This window comes from Hyla sarda, chromosome 10 (genome assembly GCF_029499605.1).
Source record: "Hyla sarda isolate aHylSar1 chromosome 10, aHylSar1.hap1, whole genome shotgun sequence".
Classification (NCBI taxonomy): Eukaryota; Metazoa; Chordata; class Amphibia; order Anura; family Hylidae; genus Hyla; species Hyla sarda.
The window spans coordinates 133,745,038-133,761,935 of record NC_079198.1 but is presented as its reverse complement, the minus strand read 5'-3'; the positions used below and the strand labels follow the sequence as shown (position 1 = coordinate 133,761,935).

The window sequence follows — 16,898 nt, the reverse complement described above, 5'->3', positions numbered from 1 at the left end:
AATCTGTTTAACTTTCTGGCACCGGTTGATTTTAATTTTTTTCCCCTTCCACAGTACCCCTGTGGACAAGATAATTCCTTTATGACATAACGCTGTGGAACCAGGAATATAAAAACATCCAGGAATTGAAAAACAGGTAATTTCTTCCAAAAGCAGTGCCACTCCTGTCCTTAGGCTATGTCTGGTATTACAACTTTGTCCCATTCCCTTTAATGGAACGGAGATGCAATACCGCACACAACCTGAGGACAGGAGTGGCACTGTTTCTGGAAGAAAGCAGCTGGGTTTGTTCAATGCTGGATAACCGCTTTAAGCTAACTATACCTTTACGAAATAGCTGAATATTAAGATGCTTCCATTGGTCAAAAGCGCCACCTACTGGTTCTCTTACCGTAAAAAGACTCGATTTTGGAGATAAACTCAAAAGTTAACAAAACATTTAAATTACCATTTAAATCCAGAGACTTAGAGGAGAGACTGGTGCTGAAACTTTCCAGGTGGCTCTAGATAACATAAAGCTATAGAAGCAGCACAGAGGATTTCAGAAAGTGATTGTGGGACTTTAGGGAAGTACAACACCATGTAGGTACATGAGAAAAGAACAGGTTTGTATATGAATGGGTGCTAAAAATAGGGGGGCACAAACAAGAGCAAGGGCCCCCAGGTGTATAACCACTATATACAGTGGTCCCTCAACATACGATGGTAATCCGTTCCAAATGGACCATCGTTTGTTGAAACCATCGTATGTTGAGGGATCCGTGCAATGTAAAGTATAGGACAGTGGTCTACAACTTGCGGACCTCCAGATGTTGCAAAACTACAACACCCAGCATGCCCGGACAGCCGTTGGCTGTCCGGGCATGCTGGGAGTTGTAGTTTTGCAACATCTGGAGGTCCGCAGGTTGAAGACCACTGGTATTGGAGGTTATACTCACCTGTCCCCGCCGCTCCGGACCGTCACTGCTCGTCACCGCTGCCCTGGATGTCGCCGTCCATCGCTGTCACCGTGTCCCCGAGGTGTCCCCGAGGTGTCCCCGAGGTGTCCCCGACGCTCCGACACGGCCTTTGCTTCCCCGGCATCCTCGCTCTCTGTCGCCGCCATCACATCGCAACGCACGCCGCTCCTATTGGATGACGTGATGACGACGATGGAGAGCGCCGACGATGCAGGGGATCCCGAAGAGGACGCGCTGGAGCCCCCAGGACAGATAAGTGATCGTCAGCGGACCACACGGGGCACCGTAAACGTCTATCCGGTGGCAGCTGAAGCAGTCTGCGCTGCCGGATAGCCGTTTATGCGATGGCCCCGACATAAAAAAGCATTGTATGTTGATGCTGCCTCTGAGAGTGATCGTATGCTGAAATGATCGTATGTCGGGGCCATCGTAGGTCGGGGGGGGGGGGGGGTGTCACTGTATCCTCATCCTATTGAGATAGCAGCAGCAGTATACAGATAGAGCTAGAAGGGAGGTGAATAACTACTATATATCCTGATCCCATAGAGATAGCAGCAGTATACAGATAGAGCTGGAGGGGAGGTATATAACTACTATATATCCTGATCACATAGAGATAGCAGCAGCAGTATAGAGATAGAGCTGGAGAGGAGGTATATAACTACTACATATTCTGATCCCATATAGATAGCAGCAGTATGCAGATAGAGCTGAAGGGGAGGTGTATAACTACTATGTATCCTGATTCCTTACAGATAGAAGCAGCAGTATACAGATAGAGCTGGAAAGGAGGCGTATAACTACTATATACTATGATCCCATAGAGATAGCAGCAGTATACAGGTAGAGCTGGAGGGGAGGTGTATAACTACTATATATCCTGATCCCATAGAGATAGCAGCAGTATACAGATAGAGCTGGAGGGGAGGTGTATAACTACTATATATCCTGACCCCATAGGGATAGCAGCAGTATACAGATAGAGCTGGAGGGGAGGTGTATAACTACTATATATCCTGAACCCATAAAGATAGCAGCAGTATACAGGTAGAGCTGGAGGGAAGGTGTATAACTACTATATATCCTGATCCCATAGAGATATCAGCAGCAGTATACAGATAGAGCTGGAGGGGAGGTGTATAACTACTATATATCCTGATCCCATAGAGATAGCAGCAGCAGCAGTATACAGATAGAGCTGGATGGGAGGTGTATAACTACTATATAGTCTGATCCCATAGAGATAGCAGCAGTATACAGATAGAGCTAGTAGGTGATAATGTCATCCTGTAGTTCACAGGAAGTCAGCTGACACAGCACAGACTCCACATTAAACACTGTGATTTTCTGTGGGTCAAAACTTGTGATCCCATGACCCAGTTACAGTCATGAAATGCATGGATGCAGCTGTGCTGGAATGAAACAGAGGGTGCTGTAGGAGTAGTAATAGTGAGTGTGCATTAAAGGCTGCAAAAAATTTAATAAATACATAAATTAATAAAATAAAATTAAAATGTACATTCCAAGATCTTCCCCCAGGGAGGTATCAGGACTTGAACAGCACTCTATGGAGAGTTGGACTACAACTACCAGCTGGCCTTGGCAACAACATCTGTGCCACCGTAGCGGGAAACCGCAACGGGACAGTGACATCGTATGAAGAGAGGAATATGGACGAGAGAGGGGTTAAAAATGCGCAGGAAGGCGCAGAGTCACCGTCTGCAGACATATACGGGTCCCTGCCTGCTCCATCCCGTACGCGTAACGTTAGTTAAATACAGTAATTCCCGGCTCAGCCGGCGGTGATCTCCGCTTTGTCTGGTCACATAATCACGACAATGAGCGGCTGCGCCGAGCTGTAATTGCCCGACTAGTAATTACGGTCCAGGTAACAATACAGCAATCCTGCGCCATCCAGCAATTTAGCAATTTAAGATTTTAATACGAGCCGCGACAGCGAGCGGCGGCTGTCATTGCCCTTCACCATATATATGGGATTTATCTGCTAAAAATACATTTTTTAAAGAGTGCGGAAATTAAATTATGACAGATCCTGAGTGATACTTGTATCAGGGAGGAAACCGCGTTCTGGGGACGATATTCGGAAGCAGAAAAAAAAACATAAAATATATATATATATATATATATATATATATATATATATATATATATTTATATATAGCAGAGTGCCTCCAGCTGTTGCAAGACTACAACTCCCAGCATGATAGATCCTGAGTGACACTTGTATCAGAGAGGAATCCGCATTCCGGGAACGATATTCGGAAGCAGAAAATCTAAGTATATAGAAGAGTGCTCCTCCAGCTGTTGCAAAACTACAACTCCCAGCATGCCCGGACAGCCGTTGGCTGTCCGGGCATGCTGGGAGTTGTAGTTTTGCAACAGCTGGAGGCGCTCAGGTTGGGAAACACTGATACAGATAGTGTTCTGTTATTGCAATTACAATTGTTATTTTTTTTATTTTTTTATTAATATCCTGCAGTTCCACAGCGTCACCACTAGAGGTCACTGGCAGCAAGTCAGCAGCTCAATCAGAGGTTTGGACCTAACCCAATACATATGTGAACCTGGCATGAGACACAATCTGGCCTTTATGTCTGTCTGCGGGTCTGTGCTGTAGACATACGCCAGGAGTCATGGGAGATTTACATTCCTGCAATCAAAATGTACGACTTGAAATGTTAGCCAAAATAACATCTCAGCGCTGACACTGGGAGGTTCTGTACTTTGTGTCTCCATTGATAGCAAACTTAGATGGAATCCCCAGGAAACCTGAGTGTGTGATTGTAGCTAAATCCACTCACTATTCTGCTGGTGAGGTCACTGTGTACATACATTACATTACTTATCCTGTACTGATCCTGAGTTATATCCTGTATTATACTCCAGAGCTGTACTCACTATTCTGCTGGTGAGGTCACTGTGTACATACATTACATTACTTATCCTGTACTGATCCTGAGTTATATCCTGTATTATACTCCAGAGCTGTACTCACTATTCTGCTGGTGAGGTCACTGTGTACATACATTACATTACTTATCCTGTACTGATCCTCAGTTATATCCTGTATTATACTCCAGAGCTGTACTCACTATTCTGCTGGTGAGGTCACTGTGTACATACATTACATTACTTATCCTGTACTGATCGTGAGTTATATCCTGTATTATACTCCAGAGCTGTACTCACTATTCTGCTGGTGGGGTCACTGTGTACATACATTACATTACTTATCCTGTACTGATCCTCAGTTATATCCTGTATTATACTCCAGAGCTGTACTCACTATTCTGCTGGTGAGGTCACTGTGTACATACATTACATTACTTATCCTGTCCTGATCCTGAGTTATATCCTATATTATACTCCAGAGCTGTACTCACTATTCTGCTGGTGAGGTCACTGTGTACATACATTACTTATCCTGTACTGATCCTGAGTTATATCCTGTATTATACTCCAGAGCTGTACTCACTATTCTGCTGGTGAGGTCACTGTGTATATACATTACTTATCCTGTACTGATCCTGAGTTATATCCTGTATTATACCCCAGAGCTGTACTCACTATTCTGCTGGTGAGGTCACTGTGTACATACATTACATTACTTATCCTGTACTGATCCTGAGTTATATCCTGTAGATCTTTTATTAGAAAAATATAAATCATAACAAAAACACAAAACCAGCACAACTTGGCCATAACTGAAAACAGCAACATGAAATAACATAAACCAAAACTTTACATTTAAAATAAAAGAACATAAATCCTGCCTAACCGGCCAGCCCAGTTTTCCTAACAAAAAGAAAAACACACCTTACATAACCAAATATCTAACAACACACTCACATGCATACTCAACTTACATAACCAAAAAAGAAACATAAAAATAGCACTATTTAGCTGTAACTCAAAAACACCCAGACTTGGGAAAAACACACACTACAAAACACACAGAAAACACAACCAGCACTCCCACTACACACCACCACCCCTTTTTTTTATGTTTTATTTTTTATTTTTGTATTTATTTTTTTTTTTTGTAAACTATTTTTTTTCATAATTTTTTTTTTTTTTATAATAACACTAATAATAATAATAATAATAATAATACTATGCCACACACATGCATCACAGATCCATAACTTTACAAAGGCATAAAGATAAATTAATCTACAACTCAAAAAACACCCAAACTTGGGAAAAATCACATATTACAAACCGAAAACACTCCCACTGCACACCAAATTTTATATATATATATACACACACACACACACACACTTTTTTTTTTTCCCCTTCCACACACACATATATACATTAGTTTTCTACGTTATCCCACAAGACCTAAACCACAACTGGATACAAAAATTACTACAAAAATAACATCTGGTTCGACTGCCATATCTATCTCTACTATAAACACAATATAAACAATATATAATTCACAAATCAAGATTAAAACAAAAAAAAAAAAAAAATAAAATAATATATATATTTTTATAATAATTACATGTAATGTACACAATTTATACATATAAACTATATACACTATATACACACCTATTATTATACAGGAAACACACCTAAATATACAATAAAACATCCTACTCTAAACTATCCCTTCACCCACACCACCCGCCCTTCTGTTCATGGGTCAGAGTCCACAGTTCTCAATGTCCAGCCACGACTGACCGATGCCAGGTCCACCAAAAGAAAACCACCACCCACCAAATACACCCACCCAACCTAGAACTCCTCCCAACCAACTTAACCATAACCAACTTTATAACATACATAAACAATATAACCCACACTAGGCCCAAGTTCGGTGCCTGTAAGCCCTTCATAACCTAAACATCGGAAAACAAAACAAAAAGCTATGGTACACATGCATTAGCCCACCACCAGGAAGAAGGATGGCAATCCTGATACATACAAAAATTTACATACTTTCCCTAACACCTCCCTACCTCTCACCCTACCATTATCCCTAAAATAGAAACTGACCCTACTATCACCCTAACCTTGTCCCCTTACATCACTGTCCCTAACCAAAACAAGGGTACTCTACCCAGAAGGTCTAGTACCTAGGGCACATCAAAAGAAAACCCTCTCCATAGGAGAGAAGCCCTACTGGTACCAAGACTGCCATACTCCAAAGACCTGATCTTCCCGAGGTCACCAGTGATGTTCCTACAGACCTCCACCTCGGAGAGGACTTTACGCTGCGTAGACACTAAACACCGTGCATTCCACGTGTGGTACCTAATCACTAAGCTAACTAAGAATAAAGTGCCCCGGTCTCGACCACCCAGGTTCCTGAATGCCCCATAAGCCCACTCCGGGTAGGTAAGGTCGGCAAGTTGACTCCAGCCAATGGAAGCGCCCACCCTGTTGTAAACCCCTATATTAAAGGGACAATGAAGGAGGAAATGGTCCATGCTTTCCAGCGTGTCCACACACTCTTCTCGGGGACAGTCCCGGTCATCAAATCTCCTACACTTCAAATTGTCCCTCACATATAGCTTCCCCTGAAAGCAGCGCCAGGCCAAGTCCCAAAACTTCTGGGGGATCCTTTTCATGTTTAAAAGAAACAACCCCACCCTCAGATCCCGACCTGGGCAGTCCCTGAGCGCCAGAGGCTTCTGGAAGTGGGTCAACAGAACCCGTTTGTCAAGGAACTGCCTTGACTGGGTCCTGATCTCCCACACTCCCAGACCCCACCGACGTATCGCCTTCAGAGTCGGGGTAGCATAAGCCGGAAGATATCCATGGGGCGTACGGAGGTCCTTCACTTGCCCTCCTGTCTCCCATTCCTGGAAGAAAGGCCGAAACCATTCCCTGCAGGAGAGTACCCACGGAGGAGCCCTCTCTGACCAGAGGTTTGCGATGTTGGCTTTCAAGAAGGTGTTTGTTAAGAACACCACAGGGTTTACCATAGATAAACCCCCTAGTCTCCTTGTGCGGTACGTAACCTCCCTCTTGACTAGGTTCATCCTGTTCCCCCATAACAGTTGGAAAAACAGGCTGTAGACCCTAGTGTAGTAAGCCTCTGGCAAGATACATACGCTGCCCAGGTAGATAAACAAGGGGAGCAGGTACGATTTGATCAGGTGTACCCTTTCCCTGAGGGTCATAGACCAACCCTTCCACTGGTTCACCTTCTGAGTGGCATCCTGGAGCTTACCATCCCAGTTTTTGGTGGGATAATCATCCTGGCCGAATGTGATGCCCAAAACTTTTGCTGATTCTTGGGGCCCCGGAAGGGTGTCCGGGAGATCAAACGTGGGATCCCCCCCTCCCAGCCAGAGACTTTCACACTTATCCCGGTTGATCTTAGACCCGGAAGCCTCCGAGTAGCGGTCCACCTCTGACATCACCACATCGACCTCCCCCCTCGAGGAGACGAAAATGGTGACATCATCAGCGTACGCCACCACTTTCTGGGCGACATCCGGCTCCGCCAGACTCATCCCGACTCCCGCCAACGGTCCACAATCTACCCTCCGGACGAAGGGATCGATTGCGAACACGTATAACAGCGGGCTCAAAGGACAACCCTGACGGACTCCGGACCCAACCTCAAAAGAGCGGCCAGACCAACCGTTCACCAGCGGGAAACTCTCTGCCCCTGCATACAAGATCTTGAGCCAATTAACAAAAGTACTCGGTAAGCCATATCTTAGAAGGACGGACCAGAGGTAGTCATGGTTCACCCGATCAAATGCTTTTGCCTGATCCAAGGACAGTAAGTACCCCTTCCAGAGACCTGCACTGCTCCGCTCCACTGCCTCCCTGACACTGAGGACAGCACTTAACGTGCTTCGGCCTGGAACAGAGCAGTGCTGGGCCCCCGAAAGGAGTCGGGGTGCAAACTCCACCAACCGATTAAACAGTATCTTGGCCAGAAGCTTCCTGTCCGTATTGAGAAGAGCTATGGGCCTCCAATTCTCAATCCGGCTAGGATCTTTACCCTTTGAGAGAAGAATCAGGGCTGACCTCCTCATTGACCTAGGCAGAGTGCCCGAGGAGAGACACTCATTGAATACCTCAGTCAAGAGGGGAGCTAAAGACTCCTTAAAGGTCTTGTACCACTCGGATGTTAAGCCATCCGGACCTGGCGACTTCTTGGGGGCAAGCCCCTCGATCGCCAGTCTCACTTCCTCTTCCTTAATCTCTTCTGCCAAAACGCCAAGAGAGGGGTCTACCCCTGGCTCAGGAATGGTTTCAGCCAGGAAAGCCGACATCTTGTCCCGATCTAGATCCTTCCTCCCCAAGAGGTGCAAGTAGAAGGATCTGACGACCTCCAGGATCCCTGATCTGGACCGATTCAGAGATCCCGTACTATCAATCAGTCCTGAGATGATTTTACTACTCACTGACATCTTGCAGTTTCTGTAAGGGTCGGGCGAGCGGTACTTCCCAAAATCCCTCTCAAAAACCAAAGATGTGTGCCTATCATACTGACACCTCATCAACAAGGACTTCACTCTGGAGATATCCTCCCGGCTACCTCCAGTCGAGACGAGAAGCTCGAGTTTCCTCCTCAGACCCTGATACAAGCGATACCTGTTCAGGGACCTGAGGCTCGAGAGCTGGCGGAAGAACCCCGCAACCCGCTTCTTGAATATCTCCCACCACTCTGACTTACTACTACAAAGGTCCAGTAAAGGTACCTGACTCTGAAGAAAATCCTCAAAGGACTGTCTTATCTCCGCTTCCTCCAGGAGGGACGAATTCAGCTTCCAATAACCTTTACCCATCCGGGGGGTCTCTGAAACATTCAAGGAAAACAAAATCATACAGTGATCGGAGAACTCCACCTCAACCACGGACACTGCGGAAGAGACGGCTTCCTCCTTTAAATAAAACCTGTCTATCCTAGACCTGCAGCTACCTCGATGATAGGTGAAACCCGCGTGGCCTGAGGGGCTCCGGATGTGGGCGTCCTCTAGGCGAGCTTCCCTAACTATATTATTGAGAGCTATGCTATCGTAAGCCAGCGGACCATTGGAACCTCTCCTATCTTGGGACCTTGTGACAGTATTGAAGTCCCCTCCAAAGATCACTTGCCGGCTAGTAAAAAGGAAGGGCTTGATCCTCATAAAGAGATCTTTGCGGCCCCACTTGGTTTGTGGGGCGTAGATGTTAATGAGCCGGAGCTCCTGTCCCTTCATGAGGACATCTAAGATCAGGCACCTCCCCATTTCTAACTCAATAACCCGTCTGCATTCAACCGGAGCGGTAAAAAGGACCGCCACCCCACTATACGGCTCAGCCGCAAGAGACCAGTGGGAGGGCCCGCGCCTCCACTCTCTCCTGGCTTTTACCAGGGAGGCTAGATCTGACAACCTGGTCTCCTGCAGATACAAAATATCGGCTTCAACACGGCCGAGAAAATCAAAGGCTGCGAATCTAGCCGTATCAGACTTTATACTGGCACAATTAATAGATGCCAGCGTCAATGGGGTGAGTGCCGCCATCATGGGTGATTGAGTTAGACGGCCCTAACCCCCTCATTTCTGTCTTTTCTTTACCCCCTCATCCCCAGACGAGGAGGCTTCTTTCTCTTTTAGCCTTTTTTTAGACTCTGATTGGTCCATTTTTGAATCCCCATCTCCGTCTGGCTCTGGTTTGGCCCCATCCCGTGAGGAAATTGCCCCATCAGGACAGGGCCCAGTTCCCCCCGGAGGCTCCCCCACTTCAGGTACCCCATCCTCGACCACCCCCTCCAAAGAGGGGGAGGAGATGTCATCAAGGACAGAGAACCGGTTAGACAGATCAATCAGAGGGGGGGCAGGTAGGCTTCCGCTTGGGACCTGGTCCGTAGCACGGGGACTAGAGGGCTCCGACCTCTTCTTTCCCCTTTTATTGCCCTTCTTTTTTGGCCGCTCTTCACCCTCCTCATCCACACTTTCAAAGTGGGAGGAATCGGAAAGATCGGCCTTGCTGCCCTCTTCTCCACAGATTCTCCTCGCTTCCTCCTCCAGCACATTTTCCTCCAGGGCCTCAGCAGTTTCAGGACTAACCTCTGGAGCAGGGTCAGAAGCTACCCCTGCCACATGGGAACTCTCCAGTTCCCTGCTCCTTCTGCGATTAGCCTCCCGCCTCAGCTTGGCGGGACTTTTCCTCTTCACTGACCCTGTTGCACCTTCACCCGCACTCGTGCCCTCCCCAGCTGAGGCAACATTACTGCTCTCCCCAGCCAAGGTGACAGTTGCCCGGGCAAAAGCGCTAGGACAACGGCTGAAAGGGTGTCCTAAGACACCACACAGATGACACCGGATCTGCCTACAGGATGCGGCAAGATGACCTACCCCACCGCACAGTGCACAGACCTGCACGGTACAAGCTGCGCTAAAGTGGGTGGGGCTGCCACATCTGTGACAGACCTTGGGCTGCCCCTGGTAGAAAACTTGGATTCTGTCTCTCCCAAGAAAAGCAGCTGATGGGATGTGTGCAACAGTGCTCCCCGAACGCTTCAGTTTGACGGAAAACGTCCAGGCCCCAGACCAGATCCCATGTTCGTCATAGTTCTTTTTTGGCATGTCCGTCACATCCCCATATCGGCTGAGCCAGGTCATGATGTCATAGCAAGATAGTGACTCGTTACGTGTCAATACGGTCACTTTCTTGGCCAGATTCTGACGGGATATCGCCTTTACGGCGAAATCCCGCCAGCCGGGCTCACTCTTCACCACCTCATAGTTCGACCAGAAGAGTTCCAAACCCTCCGGCCGAACGAAGCTGATGTCAAATTCGGAAGTACCGTAGGGGTGGATCAGGGCAAAGATGTCACTTGCCCTGAATTCCATCCGGAGGAGGAGCTCAACCACCTTACCCCGAGGCGGACATGCATCTTCGCCCCTCCACACTAAACGGACCACATTCCTACGGCCACTTTCCTGCCCGGATGTCGGGAGGGACCAGACCACCTCCCCGTTTTGTTCTCGGAAGGCGCCTAAGCCGTGTCTTTCTATCCAAAAAGACAGGTCAACCTCACCCCTCCCCTCTACATGGATTGACCTGTCTCCCCTACGTAGAGCCTCCAGGAGGCGCTGTTGCAAGTGACCCCCAGAGCCAGACGGAGATGGGGATCCCCCTGATCCCCCGGCAGTGACGCTGGCATAGCTTCTGGGAGAAGCAGCCACTACCGGGGGGGCAGTCGAACCAGGACCTGACCCAGATCCCAAACCAGGACCCTTGTTCTTAGCTGAGGTGTCAGTCAAACCTCTCTCTGGCATTCCACTACCACTCCTCACCTGCATTCCACTTGCACCCCTCTCTTGCACTCCACTTACACCCCTCTCTTGCACTCCACTTGTACCCCTCTCTTGCACTCCACTTGTACCCCTCTCTTGCACTCCACTTGCACCCCTCTCTTGCACTCCACTTGCACCCCTCTCTTGCACTCCACTTGCACCCCTCTCTTGCACTCCACTTGCACCCCTCTCTTGCACTCCACTTGTACCCCTCTCTTGCACTCCCCTTGCACCCCTCTCTTGCACTCCCCTTGCACCCCTCTCTTGCACCCCACTTGCACACCCCTCATCCACACTGCTACTACAACTCCTCCCATGCGCACTACCATAACTCATACTCTGGACATTACCATTTTTCCACACATTTTTGCTCTCACTTTCACTCTTGCCTACACTCTGTATATTACAGGCTGGGCTGGCTGGGTCTATTGCATTATGTATAAGGGTCGCCGGTTTCAGGACTAAGGTTGCATTTCCAGTCTTCTGGGGTGCAGACACAGGCTCCGCCTCTGATATGGATGGCCCCGCCCCCTCAGACGAAGTCATGGATTTTGGCAGGAGCTGTCCCTCCGGACGCACTCCTGCCCCGCCTACTGCAGCTGACGTGCAGGGAACCTCCCCCTTTACAGGTGAGTGCCCCGCAGCGCCAGAAACGGTACCAACCGCACATAGGGGACCGCCCCCTGAACCACCAAGGTCTGGTGCCCGGACACTCCCCCCCCTCACAGGGGAGTGCCCTGCAGCGCCAGGACTTGTACCGCTCACTTCAACCCGGGGACCGCCCCCTGAACGGGAGAAACTGCCGCCATTTTCTGGTGCCTGGACACCCTCCCCCCTCACAGGAGGGTGCCCTTTATTTTCTATAGCACCCGCGGACATTTTGGGTGCACTACTGTATCCCCCATGCTGGCCCCGTTCCACTACAGAAACGGGGTCTGGCAGATTGGGGGACCCAGCACCCTGAGCTGACTTCTCAGCCGACCCAGGTTGCTGGAAAGAAGAAAATACAAATTTCACTCCTTGTGCCTTCTTCCTCTTCTTGCCCTTCACTTTCTTCCTCTTCCCCTTCTCTTCTGGGCCCAAATCATCACCAAAAGTGAAGTTCTCCAGACGGGTGGGGGACTCCTGCATAACAATCGCACGCAGGAGACCCCCATCTGCCGAGCCGCTGCAATCACTACAGTCACTGCCATCCTCATCGTCCTCACTGGAGGGAGGTAAGGCCACCTGAGCCGGGTTTATGTAGTCCACACTGAGGGTAAGTGGGGGGTCTGGGGTAACAGTGGTGGTGGTACAAACAGAACCCGTGTCCATATCCCCCTCACTCACATCCCCCTCCTCACCTCCCTCCATCTCCTCCTCCTCACTCTCATCTTGGTGACTTTCTTTTTCTGCACCTCTGGAGACCCCCTTTTTGGGGAACCTCTTTTCATTTAGAATCTTCTCACTGAAGAAGCCGGCTCCAGCCACAATGTCTGCTCTCAGCTGCACAATCTCCTCCACCTCTTTCTTTAGTGCTCTCACCTTTGCAGTGAATGCTGCTCTCTTGCCCTTGGCTGCTGTATCCGCCTGGTAAGTTGCAAACTTAATGTCTTCTCTAAGACCACGAAGCTGTTTCCCAAGCTGTTCATATTGGGCCATCTTTGCCTGGATTCTAGATCCGAAAGTCTCCAGGGATTCCCTTGGCTCCTTGACCCCCCATTGCTGGGGTTCTGAGGAGCCTGAGGTAGAAGCCTTCACTCCACTCCTCTGCCTGGATGAGCTTCTTTTCCCAGAGGAACTTTTGCTGGAAGCCTTGCAGCTCCCAGCTGGGGATGAGGGAGGGGGCCCCACATGGCGATGGGCCCTGGTGGATCGTCTCACCCCATCCTGGCTGCTGGCCGTCGCATTTTCCTTTGCACCCCCCGCCGGCCGGGTACGGGGAGTGCAAGATGAAGCCTCCTGGGGCTCCATAGCAGGAAAACCCTCTACCCAGGTATCTGCCACACACCTGGGGAGGGGCGGATGGAAATCACTGCTTCACTGGAAGAGTCTGGAAGTAACAGGAGCTCAGACACACCCAACCTCTCTCCAGAGCTGTACTCACTATTCTGCTGGGGAGGTCACTGTGTATATACATTACATTACTTATCCTGTACTGATCCTGAGTTATATCCTGTATAATACTCCAGAGCTGTACTCACTATTCTGCTGGTGAGGTCACTGTGTACATACATTACATTACTTATCCTGTACTGATCCTGAGTTATATCCTGTATTATACTCCAGAGCTGCACTCACTATTCTGCTGGTGAGGTCACTGTGTACATACATTACATTACTTATCCTGTACTGATCCTGAGTTATATCCTGTATTATATCCTGAGTTATATCCTGTATTATACTCCTGAGCTGTACTCACTATTCTGCTGGTGAGGTCACTGTGTACATACATTACATTACTTATCCTGTACTGATCCTGAGTTATATCCTGTATTATACTCCAGAGCTGTACTCACTATTCTGCTGGTGAGGTCACTGTGTACATACATTACATTACTTATCCTGTACTGATCCTGAGTTATATCCTGTATTATACTCCAGAGCTGTACTCACTATTCTTCTGGTGAGGTCACTGTGTACATACATTACATTACTTATCCTGTACTGATCCTGAGTTATATCCTGTATTATACTCCAGAGCTGTACTCACTATTCTGCTGGTGAGGTCACTGTGTACATACAGTACATTACTTATCCTGTACTGATCCTGAGTTATATCCTGTATTATACTCCAGAGCTGTACTCACTATTCTGCTGGTGAGGTCACTGTGTACATACATTACATTACTTATCCTGTACTGATCCTGAGTTATATCCTGTATTATACTCCAGAGCTGTACTCACTATTCTGCTGGTGAGATCACTGTGTACATACATTACATTACTTATCCTGTACTGATCCTGAGTTATATCCTGTATTATACCCCAGAGCTGTACTCACTATTCTGCTGGTGAGATCACTGTGTACATACATTACATTACTTATCCTGTACTGATCCTGAGTTATATCCTGTATTATACTCCAGAGCTGACTATACCTGTAGTACCTATAGGGGGAGATTTATCAAAACCTGTCCAGAGGAAAAGCTGCTGAGTTGCCCATAGCAACCAATCAGATCACTACTTTCATTTTGCAGAGGCCTTTTCAAAAATGAAAGAAGAAATGTGATTGGTTGCTATAAGCAACTAGGCAACTTTTCCTCAGGACAGTTTTTTTTTTTTTTTTTTTTATAAATCTCCCCCATAGTGTATAGGACATTTATATACAGTACTATAGTATATAGGACATTTATATACAGTACTATAGTATATAGGACATTTATATACAGTACTATAGTATATAGGACATTTATATACAGTAGTATAGTATATAGGACATTTATATACAGTACTATAGTATATAGGACATTTATATACAGTACTATAGTATATAGGACATTTATATACAGTAGTATAGTATATAGGACATTTATATACAGTACTATAGTATATAGGACATTTATATACAGTACTATAGTATATAGGACATTTATATACAGTACTATAGTATATAGGACATTTATATACAGTACTATAGTATATGTGACATTTATATACAGTACTATAGTATATGTGACATTTATATACAGTACTATAGTATATGTGACATTTATATACAGTACTATAGTATATGGGACCTTTATATACAGTACTATAGTATATAGGACATTTATATACAGTACTATAGTATATAGGACATTTATATACAGTACTATAGTATATAGGACATTTATATACAGTACTATAGTATATAGGACATTTATATACAGTACTATAGTATATAGGACATTTATATACAGTACTATAGTATATAGGACATTTATATACAGTACTATAGTATATAGGACATTTATATACAGTACTATAGTATATGGGACCTTTATATACAGTACTATAGTATATAGGACATTTATATACAGTACTATAGTATATAGGACATTTATATACAGTACTATAGTATATAGGACATTTATATACAGTATTATAGTATATAGGACATTTATATACAGTACTATAGTATATGTGACATTTATATACAGTACTATAGTATATAGGACATTTATATACAGTACTATAGTATATAGGACATTTATATACAGTACTATAGTATATAGGACATTTATGTACAGTACTATAGTATATGTGACATTTATATACAGTATTATAGTATATAGGACATTTATATACAGTACTATAGTATATAGGACATTTATGTACAGTACTATAGTATATGTGACATTTATATACAGTATTATAGTATATAGGACCTTTATATACAGTACTATAGTATATGGGACCTTTATATACAGGACTATAGTATATATGACATTGATATGCAGTACTATAGTATATAGGACATTTATATACAGTACTATAGTATATAGGACATTTATATACAGTACTATAGTATATGTGACATTTATATACAGTATTATAGTATATAGGACCTTTATATACAGTACTATAGTATATGGGACATTTATATACAGTATTATAGTATATAGGACATTTATATACAGTACTATAGTATATGGGACATTTATATACAGTATTATAGTATATAGGACATTTATATACAGTACTATAGTATATGGGACCTTTATATACAGTACTATAGTATATGGGACCTTTATATACAGTACTATAGTATATAGGACATTTATATACAGTACTATAGTATATGGGACCTTTATATACAGTACTATAGTATATAGGACATTTATATACAGTACTATAGTATATAGGACCTTTATATACAGTACTATAGTATATGGGACCTTTATATACAGTACTATAGTATATGTGACATTTATATACAGTATTATAGTATATAGGACATTTATATACAGTACTATAGTATATGGGACCTTTATATACAGTACTATAGTATATGGGGCCTTTATATACAGTACTATAGTATATAGGACATTTATATACAGTACTATAGTATATGTGACATTTATATACAGTACTATAGTATATAGGACATTTATATACAGTACTATAGTATATAGGACATTTATATACAGTACTATAGTATATAGGACATTTATATACAGTACTATAGTATATAGGACATTTATATACAGTACTATAGTATATGTGACATTTATATACAGTATTATAGTATATAGGACATTTATATACAGTACTATAGTATATAGGACATTTATATACAGTACTATAGTATATGTGACATTTATATACAGTACTATAGTATATGGGACCTATATATACAGTACTATAGTATATAGGACATTTATATACAGTACTATAGTATATGTGACATTTATAAACAGTACTATAGTATATAGGACATTTATATACAGTACTATAGTATATAGGACATTTATATACAGTACTATAGTATATAGGACATTTATATACAGTACTATAGTATATGTGACATTTATATACAGTACTATAGTATATAGGACATTTATATACAGTACTATAGTATATGGGACCTTTATATACAGTACTATAGTATATAGGACATTTATATACAGTACTATAGTATATATGACATTGATATGCAGTACTATAGTATATAGGACATTTATATACAGTA

The 16,898-nt window shown here is 44.6% G+C and overlaps 1 protein-coding gene across 2 annotated transcripts in view; it reads right to left on the bottom strand.

The window, feature by feature from the left end:
- MEGF6 (multiple EGF like domains 6) overlaps positions 1–16,898 on the bottom strand; it is a 447,412-nt gene that overhangs the window by 182,568 nt on the left and 247,946 nt on the right. The window lies entirely within an intron of this gene.